Source organism: Myripristis murdjan, chromosome 9 (genome assembly GCF_902150065.1).
Source record: "Myripristis murdjan chromosome 9, fMyrMur1.1, whole genome shotgun sequence".
Lineage (NCBI taxonomy): Eukaryota > Metazoa > Chordata > Actinopteri > Holocentriformes > Holocentridae > Myripristis > Myripristis murdjan.
In genome coordinates, this window is record NC_043988.1 from 33,017,372 (window position 1) to 33,033,167 (window position 15,796).

Here is a 15,796-nt window from a genome sequence, read left to right on the forward strand (position 1 = left end):
CTCTTTTTTCACGACAGCGTGACTTTTAAAGTGTTGAACTTCAGCTGGACGTGTGTGTGTGAGGTCGCACAGGGAGTCAGACCATGTCGGGTCAGTTAACACGACTTTCCCGTGAGAGATCGGTGTTCAATTCCTGAATTTGTCTGTTTCCTGACGTCTCGTAAGGCTAACATTTCCTCACATTAACCGTGGCCTTTTCCTAACCTCAACCTCATAGGCGGTTCTAGGGGGTGGCAGGGGGTGGCAGGGGGTGGCAGGCGGTGGCAGCTGCCCCTTAGAAAAATGCCTTGCCACCCTAGTTGCCACCCCAATTTCAGACAGTTTATTTATTTATTTTTTAATTGTGGCTGTTCGGAAACTCTCTGTTACAAGACTCAAATGTCCGAGTGCAAGTAAATTCAGCAAAAAATGACACTCCTACTATTTAAGGGGTTGATAAATGAATAAATAAATAAATCAAAACATATATTTCTAATGCCACCTTTTGGTTTTCTATTCAATGCTTTACTCATGTACCACAATAATGGAATGTTTTTGAGTTAAAATATCCTCATTTGGGGGTTTTCCAAGCAAATACTGATATATGTGATCGTTTGGTATTAAATCAGCATATATATTTCTGCCACCCCTTAAAATCTCCATGCCACCCTCTTGCCACCCCATGAATATTTGTCTAGATCCGCCCCTGCTCAACCTTAACCCCGCTGTTTTGTTTGCTAAAGCTACCAGAATTTACCCATGAAGGAAAAATCATACTCATACATGAAGTAAATTTGTGTGTATTTGCATGAAAAGGAAAATCCATGTTGACGTCGTTTGTGTCCATGTGCAAGAAAAAAAAAAAATGGACAATTTATGTTCAGGGACACGATTTGGCAGATTAGATGTTGTGGCTTTCACTCTGCAGCTGCAGTCACACAGAGCTGTGTCCCCTGCATTTTGTCATTTTTATTTTTCCACTTGAGAGTCCAGTTTGAAAAGATCACAGGGAAATCTGTTCTCTTTGCTAAAAACTACACTCAGTTTTTTTTACTTTTGGCCTGTCAGATTTTTACACCTTCAGTAAAGTAACTACTTGTGCTGGACATGGAGCTTCTCTTTAAACCACACACAAAAAAAAAAAAAAAAAACACCCAGCCCTGCTGTGATGATCAGTCATCAGCTCCTTTTCCTGGTTCACTTTGCAGACTCTTAAACACACGTCTGCACCCAAAAGGACATGAAGAAACAAAAAATGAAAATGAATCAAATCTCCTCCTTATCAAGTCATTTGGGCTCATCTTCAGTCCTCAAATCCTGAAAAAAAAAAAAAAAAAAAGTGCCGGTGGGATGAGAGAATCCCACCTGTTTCCAATGTAGTTTTCCATGTTTTTTTTTTTTGTTTTTTTTTTCTGGAAACAAGCATAAATGTGTTGAAACGAGGCAGAATCAGGCAGATCAGCCACTTGATTCAAGAAAATTGTGCAAACACGTTGCAAGTAACTAATTATTTGACCTCGTTTGAAGAAATGAAAGATTTGAAGACTGAAGATGAGACTGAATGAGTTGTTACGATGTCGTTTTTTGCAGAACAGGAGCCTCAGTATTTAATAAGCTTCTACTCTATGACTATTTATTCAATTTAAAATGAAGCAGACATATCCTGTGTGCCTGTCGCTCTGATGTCTCTAACACACACACACACACACACACACACACACACACACACACACACGGTAACACTTGACGCTAACTAAATCATCACCCTAAGCTGATTACTTCTCTGCGCTTCACACAGCTTGGGACGCCAAAACGCTTACTGGACACGTTAGAAACCATATTTTCATTTTCACGTTCATTTTCGAGTTTGATAAACTGCCCTCACTGAAATATCTGCTAATCTAATCTCCTGTTTACTTTTATTTTATTTATTTTTTATTTTTTTTGCTCCTGTTCAGAGCTGAGTTGCTTGACACCCCCATGATAATCTGGTGTTTTTATTTATTTATTTTGTCCTATAATAACACCACAGGCTGTACTATTGGCCATATTCTTAGCCAAGTCATGCCTTTTCTCTAAACGTTAACTTCTCCTTGTGTGGGTTTGAGATCTAACAACTCGGTCCTTAAGAGAAATAGTTTGAGGGTGAAGGAAAAAAACAAACAAACAAACAAAAAACTTGAGATGCAGTGAGAAGTCATGCGAGGGCATTTATTTTGAAAGCAGATATATTTCAGTGCGTTTGTGGTTGTCCACAAGAACGTTTGTAAAACTATAATTGGAAGTTATATTTCTCTCTGTGTGATGTATTTCCGTGAGTCTGGGAGAAGTCACGAGGGGGGCATTTATTTTGAAAGCGGGCAGATTTCAGTGCAAAATGCGGTCAGTTCGTCAGGATTTTGGTCTTTCTGACTCTTTGCGTGTTTGAAGATGTTTTTTTTTTTTTTTTTTTTTGTCCCACTCTGTTCTAGAAAGGCTAATTAGTAAATTACATTTTTGTAAAAACTTGATTGATTGATTGATTGATTGACTGATTGATCGTGCCTAAAAGATAATGTTAATCCAGAACTTACGCAAGTTAAACTGCCACAGGTGTGCAGTATCTTTAGTATTTGCATTTGAAATCTGTATGAAACTAATTTTGTGGCTGGAGTTTCTAAACTAACAATAACAAAAATAACCTTTTCTTTTTTTTTTTTTTTTTTTTTTTTTTTAAGAATGCTTAATTTAGTTGTCTCCAGAAAATAGATTTCTGTTAAACAGGAAGTGTCACATTTAGATTTTGGCCACGGCGCGGCGGTGAGTCACGGCGACCTGATGCAGCGACACACGACCGAAAAACAGAAGAATAGAAATAAAAACAGGACCTGCACTTTCTGTCACGCTTTTATTTTTGAAGCATCAGGTTCCTGCTGGATGCTATTTTGGTATTGTCTTTTATTTTACGACCTTTTTATTTTTTTTAGGCTTATTTTTTATTCATTATTTATTTTAACATGGTCATCTTGTACAATACAATGGCTGGTATGTCTTTTTTTTTTTTTTTTTTTTTTTTTTTTTGATGTAGTCTATTTCCTGGGCATGGACAGAGCAGATGTATAGGGTATATATTAGGGGGTTTATTAGGTGTTTATTTTATTTTATTTTTTTTGTCTTGGCTTTCTTCTTGGATTCTTTTTTTTTTTTTTTTTTTAACTTTTAATGAAGAAGCCTGCAGCCTCGACTTAGTGCAGATTTGACCCCTGACCTCCAGGCCCACATGTGCCTCCCTCGCTGCCTCGGACTCTGACAGAAGTAAGTGTGAGTGACAAAAAACACCTCGCTGACAAAATACATAAATAAATAAATAAACTTATTTGGGTAAAATCTGTAGTAAATTTAAAATGCAAATGCTGTTTTTCCAAAAAGACATTTACACAGAATATATTCATAACCATATAGGAACTGGCGAGCCGCCACATGCACAGTTTCACTTCATATTTAATGCGATCACTCCTAATGTTCTGTACATCCCATGTATATTAGGTGTTTTTTGGGGGGGGCGTGTGTGTGTGTGTGTGTGTGTGTGTGAGAGAGACGTCAGGCTGCCCTGGTGACTCAGTGCGCCGGCGTCCTCCATGTCACTGCAACATCCTGAGTCTGGTTCCAGCTCTGGACGCTGACGCATGTCCTCCTCCTGTCCTCCTCCTGTCCTGCAGCTCCCGCCGGTCAAACGGCTAAAAATAAGCAGACAGGCCGTGATTTTCAGTGACAAACTTGATGTTTTGTAGTTTCATTCTCGCTGGTTTGAGTCCAGATCAGCTCCATTCAGTAAACGCATTTAAGCAAACCTAAACTAAATCCTGAAAGCATCCTGTTGCTGCGACTGATATTTAACTGGCACCATACACTGAGATCAAACAACAAAATGAGTGTGATATTAAAAAGACGTCTAAGATGTTCAGCTGTGTCACCTGGACACCAGACCATGCTTCTAGTTTCAAAACACAAATTATATGCACTTTATTTCACTCCTTGAAGTCTGCATGTCCCTTAAATTTCCCCTTAAGTTGCCTCAAAGTCAGAGAAATACGTTTTACTCATGTTGCATGACAAAGTCACATCCATGTTGTGTCTCTTCTGGTTGCAGTTTCATTGAGGCTCCAGCACTTTTTACACTGAGTGAAATATTCAAAGCCCAGATGCTGCTGTTTTATGGCTGCAGAATCACATCAAATAGAAAAGATCTGCATGTCTCGTGCATCATTTTATACACACGGGACAAGTCTGGGATCTGTGGAAACTTTGGGATCTCCACTAGAATTTCCAAAAAAAAAAGTTCTGTGGATTTGAGCAAAGCTTACTTAGAAAAAAAAAATTATATGTATATGTGTACATCCAACTTGGTGCTGCAGGATAAAAGAAAGATCAACTGATGAATGCAGAATTTCCAACAACAGCCTGGTGCTCTGAAACATTTGAGGTGAAGACGTTGAATGCCTTATTGTAAAGTCTTGTGACAGATCTGAAGGACACATGTTTGTAATTTCAGCGTCCATATTCTGCCACATAACTCCAGCTGAGTGTTATTATGCCACCTTACATGCTTTTAAAGTCATCAGTGTGATCTTTAACAGTTGAATCTTTGCTGAATCACAATAATTGATCGGCCCTAAAATATTTGGGCTCATGAATTCCCAAACAAAGTGATGTCCGCCCACAGCCGTTCACTGCATGCACTGATGGGCAGACTGGAATGATCAGAAAATGGTTTTCACTTGACAAGATGGTGAAAGAAGCCAAGAAGCTGCAACAGATTTACTTTTTCCACAAGGAAATGAATTAATCACAGACAAAAGAGCGGAAGCAATGATAAATTCATAGAATAGCAATATGTTTTGTTACTTTTTTGGAAATAATTCCTCTGATCTTCCAAATAGAAGCAGTGCAGTAATTAGTTTTTTTTAAATGCATTTTTGATGACATTGTAAAGAAAATAAAAGCCTTTAGCAGGATCCGTCCACAGGAATAAGCGCGAGGTACGAGGGAACAGAGCGGGGAGCACCGGCAGCATCCGGCGGACTCTGCCTTCTTCTATTTTTATATTAACGCTCACAGCCAAGAAAACACCAAGCAAACTCCCAAATCCACCCTGAGCTGTGCCACAAGGTTCTGTTTTCGCAATTTGATGGAGGGGACTTAGCCGCCGTAAAACCTCAACCCCTACTTCCCCTGATAAAGTTTCTGTGGCAGGCAGCGAACAGACTTAAGCAGCTGTTGCCCCCTGAAAGCCCGTCTGGCTTCCCAGGTTATCCCGATTTGCACAGTTGTCTCTGAAATTTGGGTAACTGCGGGATCAAATGCTGCAGCTCCAGCTACTAACCTTTCAAAGCCCGGGCCCCGGATCCTGTCGGATGGCGAGGGCGGCCCATCCGCCCTAAGAACAGCTTGTTAGAGTTGACACTTGATTTTATGCATTGTATTTCAGAGAGCATTACAAGTAAATCCCCTTCTCAGGCGATATAGAAGGCCGCTATTCAGGGACGGATGTGGAAAATGCAGGTGGGGGGATTAGAAAAGCTTGACGGTTTGGGATTTCAGAGCTTTATCTTGATGCTCTTTTCGGCGAGCTCACTGCGAATTTTAAAGCCCAATATACTATATGTGCTGATAAAGATTTAGGACTCCTGTAAGATGATTAGGTTGTATGTCTGCGATGGTGTCGAGTTATTTCAGCGGAGCAGCAGGGATGCCGAGATCTACATATGTATACGTGGCATAAGTAATGCTTTGTGTTCATTGGAGAAATCATATTACATCCCAGATTTGGGTAATAGTATGCACTACACTAATACTTTGATTGTATACAGTGACAATATAATTTCTTGTGTGACCCCAAAAGCTCTAAGCCTGCTTATGAAAGATCAAAAAATCTCTTTGTTTTTCCTCACCATTACCTCGAAATGTACTGGATTGTAGGAAAATGTTTGTGACCGTCCAAACACTTTCTGAGATGAACAGATGGTCAACGAGACACATTTTTGCACTTTATTTTCCTCCCTAATTCCTCTCTCTCACCTATTGGCACAAAAAAACAAACTTTTTTCTGTTTTTTTCTGTTTTTTTTTTTTTTTTTCTCACAGCAGCCTGCTTTTGCACCCAACACCTAAATCTGGGCTGCGCTCAGAGATGCTCCTGCTAGGTATGAAATAATGATGGCACAATATGTGTGTTGAAACTCCATGGGGGCATGTGTTGAGTCAGAACGGCGAACAAGATCACCTGTTCTGCTGGAGGGGTCACCGGGCCGTCTGGAGCCTGCTAATGATAAAGCTCCAACATACTGACTGTCAGCTCACGGCAGGCCTTCTCTAAGCCGGCAACAGATTCACGCAGGCAGCCCTGCACTTCTGCTCCGTGTCTGAACTCATATCGACCTGGCACCGCGGCTGACGGACAGCCCTCTGAGCCAATGGCGGCGCGCTGATTTACTCGGAGGCCGACCTGGCGGGGGCGGAGCCGTGGCAGAGCCGGGGCGAGTCACCTTGCCAGCAGCGCTCTCCATCCTGCTTAATGAAGGCGGAGGGTAACTGTGGCTGGAGGTGTTTGTATGAAATCATGTCACATTTCCAGAGAGTCGCAGGCAGGAGAGGCATCAAATAGCTTCTGACTTCTCCAGCAGATGTTTGGAAATTGTGCTAATGTAGCAGATTATGTCTCTGGGTGCATGAGCAGCGAGGAACCCTGATCCTGACCGAAGCTGAAATGAAATGCACATTTCAAATGTCGTCTAAATCACAAATGATACGTATAAAATACAGTATGCCACGTAACACAATGCACTTTAACCCAGAAGCTTCTAAAAAAACAAAAGCTTTTTAATTTGACCAGTATGAGACAGAATCATGCGCGTCGATAGATAGATAGTTAGATAGATAGATAGATAGATAGATAGATAGATAGATAGATAGATAGATATACTTTATTGATCCCAAACTGGGAAATTCTTAAAATTCGCAAATATAATCTAGCTTTGTGAAATTCACGTGTTGAGGTCTGATGATAATGTCTTTCAAATGTACTCAACTATGTACGCTGGAGTGAAGGTTAATGGCTTTAAAGGTGTAATAGCTCATCGATGTCAGCGATGAATTCCCGACCCATCCCCTTGATCTACGGTGGCCTATAATGGACACAAACAATGAAGTCCCATTTTCACAATAGTGAGGAGAAGCTAGCTAACTGAAGTGGCGATCTAACAGAAACTAGTATAGTGAATAATAACACAATAACACCGCTCTTTGCCATTTGTTTTCCTTTCAAAAGCACAAATATTGTCCTAATATGATAATAAGTCGGGAAAGGGGAGGTTGTGAGTGTCTCGAAATATTAATCAGTAGGATGTTTTGAACGTAATTTTGAACTCCAGGAATCGCAGCACCCATTTTCCCTTCAACTAGAAACAGCATCTGAAGTGAACGCAGTATAAACCTTTAACTTTTCCATCCCTGTTTTTCAACCCTGCCACCTTCCCCTTACACAGCCGAGCTTTAAATTATAGCCACGACCCCCGTGTTTCCAAAGATATGACATATGTCATGCGGCATTAGAAGGAAATGTGTATAAAAATGATGCACAAGTTTTCATCAAAGCTGGCATCGCAGGTTTGAATATTTAATTCAATATAAGCTCCATGCAGCCTTGGAAGGAGATACAAAATATGTATGAAGCAAAATGTACTTGTTTCTAACTATAGAGCCACTCAAGAAATAATTTAAAGGGGAACATGAGAGTTCAAAGCGTTTCACTGGGCGGTCATGTTTCCTCCGGCGCGCCGACGTTTTGTTGGTTTTGATTTCGATTGCGCTTTCGAAAGCATTTCCAGCCCGCCTGTCTGCTGCTCCTCCTCTGTCTGTCTCACTGTCTCCTCTTCCCACTTGAGATCAACGCAGCTCAGAGCGCTTCCTTTCCCGGCGCCAATCCCAAATCTAGCCCGGACCACAGGAGAGAAGACGGATCCGAAATGCTGTTTACAACCTCAGCTGCTGCCACTCACTGGGCCGAACAAACACAACCCTCCCACACGCCCGGTGCCACTTCTCTCCATGGCTGGCATCGTTTAACATTACGATATTTTCCCGGTGTTTGCCCATGGATGATGAGGCTCTCATTGCTATGCATGTGCCAGATGAATCATAAACCTATACCATATGCCATCGCAATTTGCTGATGGGCCCAAGCTGTTTTGGTGGATATAAAATCCAGGGATTATGGAGGCTTGATCCTCAGTGAATGAAGGGAGAGAAGGACAGAGAGAGAGGGAGAAAGAGAGAGGACTGGGGGGGGAAAGGTGGAGGGCAACGCTGTCTCTCCCCTCTTTTAGCGGTGTAAGCCGGTGAGCGAGGAAAGCGAAAAGGTGCGAGGCAGGGCTGCTCACTGACACCCCTCCGATTGTCTAATCTACCAGAGACTGCGAGGTATTAGCCCAACCTGGTGCTTCCTGAAAACAAACAAACAATTTCAAGTGCGCACAGACAACAACATGTTTGTCACCTTGTCCCCGGTGTCATATGCTGGTAATTGAAGTCGCTGTCAAAAAAACAAAAAAAGGGGGACAAAAGCATGTGGGAATTAACCGTTGTTGTCGTTCTCCTTTCCCTTTCATTACATATGGGGCCGATGGTAATTTCTCTAAGTGTTAAAGCGCTTATTTCCGACAAAACACAAAGCATGTTTATTGACAAAAGGTGAGGTTTTTCACAGTGCACCCAGATCATTTTGATTGTTAACCAAAAATAGGAATTAAGAGCTTAGTTCGCATTAGTGAGAATGAGTGTTTTTGTGTTTTTTCCCCCTCTCTCATAATACCTGAAACCTTTGTCAAAATCACGCATTCAAGAGGAGAAAAATCCCCCGACTGCTTCATTTTAAGCAAACTACAGTACAACACAGGGAGATGAGGCGGTTGTTATCAGGTCCGCCTGTCCAATCTAATGCAGCTCAATACAGCAGCTCATAAATTCTACCTTTTAACAAAGTTTATAATGTTCACTTTGTGTTGACATTGTGGAGCATTTGTCAATTTAATTCTGTGTTTATTATTGAGGTTGTAGTTTGCAGAGGTCTTGTACTAGACTGCATTATATTGAGAGGTGTTTCTAATTTTTTGTCCTCACCCATTTATAAACATGAGGGGGGACAGAATAGTGGAAACAGCTGTCAATAAAATGCAGTCCAGTCCAACAGCAGCACTAACTATGAGCTTAATGCCAAACATAGAAGTGAATGAACACCTCTATTACTGTGACAACAAGAAAACCTGAGCATTACAGGCAGCAGGACAGGAAACTTTATGGCACAACAGTAGGACTGGATTAGATTAGATTATACAGGTGGAGATGATAAAGTGGACACTGAGTGTATCTGCACTATATATCCCATCTACGTAATTTGTGTCTGAAAGTCTTTTAGAAAAAAAAAAAAAAAAAAAAAAACAGATACACCAAGTCAAAATACTTTTTACAACCTGAGAATCCAGGATAAGTGTCCCAGCCAAAATATTTAAGCAATTAAATTCATGACAGAATGCCTGAAACCCCATTTTCTCTTTTTAAAATTGAATTTTACAGATATGGTTTCCCCTTGTTTATCCTAAACATTTGTTTTAGCCTCCCCTTGTATGTCTTCATCGCAGCAGATGTCACTCTTCATATTCAGCATCACGTTTAATTGCAATTCCTTTTATAAAAATAACAAGTTAATCTTCCTAAAGGTGATACTGTCATCCCAGAATAAGTAACCTGAAGTTTCCGATTTACGTCTTTAACGCCACAGGAAAATGTTTGCTTTTGCATCGTTATCCACTTCCTGCCAAACCAGGGAGTAAACTAAGGTGTGGCCAGGTGATGATGGCAAAACGGCAGAAGACTGTCATAATTTTATGGATCGGTTTTATTTTTACCAGAGAAGTTCCTTAATATGGACCTTTGGTGAACTGCAAAGAACTATTTTTCTGATTCAGGTAAGTGGATTTGAAATTTATGTGTGATGTGTTTAATATATATTAGTTGGAGAATAGTTTCAGGGTTCCATTCTGGTTACTGCTCTTTCTGCCAAAGTTTTTTTTTTTTTTTTTTTTAATTAAATTAAATTGTTTATTTAATGTTCAATAATCACTTATTTTGTCCCTCCCGTTTCCACTTTTCTCTTGCTGTATTTGGTGGGAAAATGAGTCTAACTATATCTCAAAGTGTATTTTGTTGTTCATGTCCATATGTTGCTGCATGTGATGTCATGTCATGGTGGTGAAACGTTGCTGAACAGACACGTGGCGGCCAGCGTGCAGCAGCAGTGTGAACCACATGTGCGTCACGGTGTGAAAGGTCAAAAACAAACTGACAAACAAGTAAAGAGGCTTAATTCATTTTTTTTTTTTTCCAGGTTTTGATTAACATCAACCTTTGGCTTAAGCACCAAGAATGTGTGTCACGCTCGGCGGGCCGAGGCTGGAGGATTATGTTGAGCGCGAGCAGCGTCCGCCGCTCGTCGTCAAACCCGACATCCTCACTTTCTCTCGGTGTAACTTTTCTGCGCTGTCTTGAACTCGCACCTCTGACACTTTGGGAGATTTTATGTATAATCTCTTAAGTGATTGCGCGGCGGCTCGAGCAGCGCCGGTGGGGAGAGCGGAGCTAACCACCATAACTCAGGCTAACAGCGGGTAAGCGATTACCCCGTACTTTTTAATTGAGTGGGCTCAGAGACGCTCTAACTTCTGAGTTTTACGATTCGGGGTCTTTAAACGGCTCGGCCACAGTAATTCGATAATCATTTTCATTTGGTAGAATGCTGGCGATCAATCTGATGGATGACTTCATCAATCCTTATCACCCGGTCGTCTCGGCTGCAGAGCCCGGGTGTGAGCGGAGCGGCCATGAATCGTCTCTTTATGAATCACATCCCAACTAAAACTTCATTAGGGAGCTATTGCAGCAGGGAAATACAGCCACACTTGATATTCATTAGGATAAGGTGTTACTGCCGACGTTACATGGTTTGTGACAATAAATTTCCCATTTACATGAAAATGGGCTCGGGAATTTTAATGGCAAAATACAGTCTAGCCCGTTGTAGCACAATTTGGCAGTGGTCAGGGAAATAATTTATTCATGAGGCTGGCAGGATTGTTGGTGCTACCATCTGAAGTGTGTGGTGGAGAGTGGCGAAATGTCTTCCATCAGCATCTTTCGTGGGTGAATTTCACTCCAGTTTGCAGCCTGTTTGTCCGCATCTCGCCTCACACTCAAAGATGAGAGACGCGTAGCCGTGTGGCAGGATAACGTAGATTTAAGGTGAAATTCCTGCATCAGCGTACGAGTGCAAGGTTCATAATCACTGGAATATTCCCTTTGATGCCAGAATTATTACAATATGGCACGGGAAAAACAGAAGAGAAGAGAAAGTGAGATGTTTTTTCTTCTCCTTCCTCTGTTCCCATCGAGGATCGTGTTGCATACTTTGAGAATAAGGTCGACTACATACACACACACACACTCACACACACACACTCTTCCTCCCGTCCTTCCTTAATTCCTTCCCCTAATTCTCTCTTCACCTCCTCCTCTAACCCCTCCGCCCCGCCCTTGTGGTGCTCTACTTTCCCATGTGTGCAAACAATTGTGCACAGCGTCATATTGTCCGCTCCCGTTAATAATTGAGATTATCTTCCCCATATGATTATCCTATGTTTTTCCAGCCAGGCAGGCAGGCAGGCAGACCATCAGATTATGGGGAAACAGTCTAAGCGGTTAGGTACGATCGTAAACATGCAGTAGGTAAAAATAAAAAAGATATTAAAAAAAAAAAAAAAAAAAAAAATGGGGATTTCTCTGAGAATATTGTTTTTCCTCTTCCACTTTGCATCGCTGCTAAAAATGGAACTGGAGCAGAGCTGTGCTTTTGCTGCATCTCAAGGAGTGAGTGGTGTTGGCAAACGGGTGAAGATTTTGTTGTAAAATACCAGTTTTGTCCCATAAATGACTTCCTGCAACACGACTGAGGGCCGGATGCAAGAGAGATGCATGCAGGGAGGCTTTTACAGAGGCTACCACTCGTGATTTTAGAAAAATTGGATTCAATTTTCACTTCATTTTTTCATTGAAACAGTGCATACTTATTTTTATTTTATTTTAGACTTTATTTGAGCAGGGACAGTACACATTAATTAACATCTGCAACAGCTGTAAATGTGTCAGTGTTAGCCAAAGCTAATTTTCAGCTGTAGTCCCTGGGCCGTGATGTTAAATAGGCAAGCGCTAGAAGAAGAGAAACCAAGTTAAAAACCACAGAAGCATGCAGATTAGTTAATTAGTTAAAAACAAGGTTAAATAAAAAAAAAAAAAAAAAAATGGGAAAAATGGGGAAAAAAAAAAGAATGGAAAATGGATGGCCTGCATTGTAATTAATTCCAACCTAATACGTCAAAAAACACCCTTCCAAGATAATTAGAGGTGCTACATGTATTTTTAAACATTAATTTATCATTATTAAATTAACTGCAATGCTTTGATATAATAACCCCAACAAATGAGACCTACTTGAGAAGACTGGTAGTCTCTCTCATATTGTGTTTCTCAAGGTTTGGACTACGTTTCCCATAAACCCTGTCGCTGCTTCGGTTCAAAGGTTTTCTCTTTTGCTTCACTGAAGATGATAAACATGTTGGAAGGGATTTTTGCCCATCAGGCTTTCACTCTTTACAATGTTGTTTAGCTCTATTTTCTTTTGTGCCGTAAAGCAATTTCCCACCAAATCCAACAGAAAAAGCAAAGTTGGGGCAGCTAATCTTCTCAGAGAGTGTTATTTGTTTGTGGTAATGATGCTAATGTCCCAAATCAATGTTTTATTGAAGTTAAGATGCCACACACAGCGTTGTTTTATAGCACAAGTTCAGTATGAAAGAATTGTGGCTCCATCACACGTCAGGATCTCAGTGACTGTTTCTTTCTGCCAGGATGTCATGTTCCTCCTGCTCGCCGACTCGCTCTGCTGTCAAACGCCGTTCGGACAATTGGCTCGGACAGCGCCGATCATCTCGTGTGCCTGGATGGATGAGGCGGAGTGACATCCAGATAATGCGCCAGCGGCCCCCGAGGGCCCCTTACGGCCCGGCTGAGGAGAAACCCATCCACGGCTTGGGGCGCTCTTGTCTCCTCCTCACCTGATGGAGCCCCCGGGCAGAGGCTGACCTCGTACTACACACACACACACACACACCACTGGAGCCAATGCCGAGGCTTCACCCACACACACACAGCAGCAGCACCTCCTGCACTCATGTAGGTGCAGCTCTACAACTGCCAGAAAAAATGGAAAAAAAAACCATAAACTGCATAATTTACCTATTTACACCATGTTAAAAGTGAAAATATCGACAAAATGAACAGTTTGAAGTGACGCTTTTGTCCTCATTATTGAAGATTCTTCTATATGTAGCATTTTAACATCAATATGTCATAATTTCTGGACTTGTGGATGGTCTCATAAACTTGAGACCATCAAGGCAAGGCGAGTCTATTTGTGAAGCAGCATTCATACACAAAGCAGGTCAAAGTGCTTTACAGAGATATAAAAACACATTAAGAAAAATAAAACATCAAGACAACATGAAACGTTTAAAATCAGTAAAAGCAGAAAAATGTAAAACAAAAAAACAGTAAAAGAAAAAACAAAGCAAGAAAGGTTTAAAAATGATAAAATCAGAAATGAAAGAACAAGCAAAAAATCACTTTATGATTAAAAGCTGGTTATGTGTGTGTTTTATTGGTAAGCTGCAGCAAACAATAAAGTTTTAAGCACCAATATCAGCCACTATATAATAACAATAACAGCCAATATCAGCCTCTAACGCTGCATTTGATATTTTGTGCACCAACTCTGATTTGGACAGAAGTTTGCTGTGTTGCTTTATGGCACAAAAACAGGATCCGTTTTGCTTTGCCAATAACACAAAACTTTATTCCAGTTCCATCGTTCTTACTGCTCCAGATGAGTTGACCTGGTCAGCTTTAGGGCACATTGTCTGACTTAATTCTAAGAACATCAAATTTCTACATGGAGCGCCTGTTATCCATCAGCTTCTGTGACTAAATCTGTTTCATCTCTTTGTTTACTTACTTTTAATTGACATTTAATATTTGTTACCTCTCTGTTTGATTATTTTAGCCCAATAAAGAGGGTGTGTCAGTTCAGTGAGTCTACAGGCCGGTGAGAAGTGTTTGATTTATTTATTGAACCCATGACAATCCAGTAACATACAACACAACTTGTTAGAGCAGCTAACATGTGTGTTTGGTTTTACCTCGGCCGGCATGAAGACAACGTCGTTCCTCACAGTGACGTCAAACAATAAACAACATCGACTCAACATCCAGAACCATTTAGTGCAATGTTAGAGGTTGGGAGCACCAGGGCAGGAAATAGTTTTATTAAGGGATTTGCTCAACTGTGGGCATTTTAGAGGGCAGGAACTCAGAGTCAGTGTCAAGAGGATGGACTGGGTCTCGTACTGTCGAGCCTTTCTGTGTACAGCTCAGTGTCCGCTTGAGAATTTCTTCCCCATATGATTATCCTATTATATGTCCAGTCTAATGCAGCTCAATACAACAGCTCTGCCATCAACTCTACCTTTTAACAAAGTTTATCATGTTCAGTTTTTGTTGAAGAATGTGTAAATTTAATTCTGTGTTTATTATTAAGTTTGTATTTTGCAGAGGTCTTGTACTGGACTACATTATACTGAGATGTGTTTCTAATTTTTTGTCCTCGCCAATTCATAAACATGAGGGGGGACAGAATAGTGGAAACAGCTGTCAATAAAATGCAGTCCAGTCCAACAGCAGCACTAACTATGAGCTCAATGCCAAACACAGAAGTGAATGAACACCTGTGTTACTGTGACAGCAAGAAAACCTGAGCATTATAGGCAGCAGGAGAGGAAACTTTACAGCACAACAGCTGGATTAGATTGGATGCAGGTGGAGCTGATAAAGTGGCTCTGAGTGTGCAGGGTCAACAGCACTTTTTCCAGCAGGAAAACAAGAGGAAGACAAATAAACATGAACCTGAAAAACATATGATGAAATATCATGGCATTTTCATCCAAAACTAAAAAAAAAAAAAAAAGATACAAAAATGCCAAAAATCAACGAAAGAAGGACACAGCTCCTGACCTCAGTTAAGAAAGGAACAGATACATGGGCAGACTTTATTTTTGACTTGTTGTGCAGTATTAAAAAACAAAAGCAAGACACAAGACACAAAAATAGCTATAATGAGAAATGAAGATCCACTTACTTTGACTAGAATAACCGGAGAAAAAACTGTGAAAAATGAAACTAGAACTAGATCAAAACTTCAATTTTTGACTAAAACTAACAAAGTGCGAAAGACTAAAATGTGCCTAAAACTAAAATGCTTTCCAACTGGTTGGACAGTTCTGGTCAGTTTGCATTTGTCCTCGACTTTTTACACTCCCAAACCAGGCTGTAATCTCAAAAACAAAAGTGCTCTCCACAAGACGAACGCAGACTATTTCTAGTTTGTTCTTATTGTCGCGGTTTAACTTTTTTCTCATCAAGGAGGACCAGGAGCGTCTGAGATGCTTTGGGTTTCATGCAGGAAATGTTTTGCAGTTACTAGCCAATAGTTATGCTCAATTACTGTCCTTCTTCTTTGTTTTTGCACATTCACGTGTCCAAACCAGGCCACTGTGCGGACTTCAGTTCGATTTTAGACTCTCTATCAGCTGTGTCACATGAGAAAATGGTTTGCTTCATAC